Genomic DNA, 2,132 nt, shown 5'->3' with positions numbered 1-2,132 from the left:
CTTCACATGTTAATGCCTTCTTTCTCACATAAGAACTTGAACACCCAAGCATGCAAAGTATCACCACTTGCATTACACAACCAGCCACACTTACCTTTATTCTCCTTGGTAGATAAATGTTCACCAACAAGAACCCTCTAATCTGATGTTATTGGGATTGCCTCTAGTCTCTGTCATAATGCTGCATGAGGATCAGTAAGTTGTGGCATTTGGGGAGAGGCAGTGGCAACAAATGTTTCTCTAAGTGATTTCATTGTAGCAGTTATTTCTTCAGTGGGATCTGCAAAACAGCTCTTGTTTTTTTGGCTTCTTAGTTGGTGAGTTCTTGGCTCTTGTACGCTTCCTACTAACTTGACTAGTGCTGGAAGATGTGTTATCAACAGTTGCATGTCTGGTTGGAGTTGGCAAAGTGTCTGAATCCTCACATTCTGGATCTTCAGGCTGTGTGTAGCAATTCAGGTCAAATAGTTCTCTTGATTCTATCTGAGCCATCACCAGCATCCATGCATGTATTCTGGTCCATAGCTAAGATCCATCAGCATTGGATCCTATGAATAGTTCTCTCATCTCATTGAACAACTTGATGGGCTTAGCAAGCAGGCGTCTTGCTCTGTCCTGTGTTAAATTCAGTGCAAACAACTTAACCATGCATCTGGTTTCATCAAATGTATTGCCACTATTGCTCAATGATGTTGCAATGTACTTCCAATTTTCTTTGTGGTACCTATAGTGACGGTCCACTTGATCAACAGTCACCCCCATAGCAAACTTCTTGTTTAAATCATTGGTACACAACATGAGATGTGCCTTCTTGAACTTAAATCCTGTATGCTGTTTTTTCAAATACTCCATGCACCACTCTAGCATGTACTTCATCTGATCCTCATGCCAGTTCAGAGACCTCTATGAGTGGATGCAAAAGTGTCAGCCTTAGCCTTTCCCTTGACCATGGCTATTTCCCATACAAGAGACATTTAATTCAGAGACCTCTATGAGTGGATGCAAAAGTGTCAGCCTTAGCCTTTCCCTTGGCCATGGCTATTTCCCATACAAGAGACATTTAATTAAAATCATACGGCGTAAATCAGCGAACAATAAGGAAAGGTACAGAACAAATATCATAGAGAAAGGTACAAGAAGAAATATGATATCATACTTATATGTTCCATACAACATATTGGTTACATAAACCTATTCTAGAGCTGCTCCTACTTTATCTTCCCACATCCTTTGAGCCATCACATCTCTTTTATTAGCCCATGCCACATTTTCCTGAAGTATATCACTACAATTTCTTACACTTCGAGGCAGGGTTGTGTACCAAGTCGCATCATCATAAACATACTCATCTGGACCATCCTGTAAGATCCAATTATGAAGTGCACAACAAGCCATCACAATTTTGATTTGAAAACGAAAGGCTGATTTGAGAAGATTTTGAAACAATTCTTGAGGGTACCAAATGCTCATTCAACTGTAGTTCTAAGGGAGGAATGGCGAAGATTGAATAATTCCTTTGGGCTCTCAGGCTCCCTGGTCCCCCTATACTCTTGTAGGTGATATCGGGTACCACGGTATGGGGGTAATACACCAGGCCTTGCTGCATATCCAGCATTAGCTAGGAAATATTTGTCTACATCATTATTTTTTTACAAATTAATTAGCTAAGAATATAGGTGAAGTTTCATATTGCAGCTGTTAGGACATAATGGGGTATTCCTACCTTCTGGTATGTTAAGCCCATTAGGACGTGATAGAGCATCTTGAAGCACATAAGAATCATGGGCTGAGCCCTCCCATCCAGCAAGAACATATATGAATCTTAGGTCAAAATCAACTGCTGCTAGCACATTTTGGGTGGTAATTGACTTTCTACCCCTAAACCGATCTTGCATATGAAAAGGTACACATGCTGGTATATGTGTACCATCCAAAGCTCCTATGCATCCCTATGAAAATATTTTTAAAAAACAAATTAGATGAACATGACACCTAAGTGTACTCGAAATATTGATTATCAATTTTGATGTACCTCGAAGTAAGGGTGAAATATGCCCGGAGAACTTGTTATCGTTGAATGTGTCTAAACAGATCTGATGCATATGAGGTCACGAGCAAGGGTACAAAGGGCA

The 2,132-nt window shown here is 40.2% G+C and overlaps 1 pseudogene; it reads right to left on the bottom strand.

The window, feature by feature from the left end:
- Nucleotides 1-270: 270 nt before the first annotated feature.
- On the bottom strand, nt 271-1,036 carry LOC101755697 (annotated as a pseudogene).
- Between the last annotated feature and the right edge of the window lie 1,096 nt (nt 1,037-2,132).

Source organism: Setaria italica, chromosome IX (assembly GCF_000263155.2).
Source record: "Setaria italica strain Yugu1 chromosome IX, Setaria_italica_v2.0, whole genome shotgun sequence".
Classification (NCBI taxonomy): Eukaryota; Viridiplantae; Streptophyta; class Magnoliopsida; order Poales; family Poaceae; genus Setaria; species Setaria italica.
Note: the sequence above shows the minus strand (reverse complement) of the source record. Positions and strands in the feature narration are given on the sequence as shown.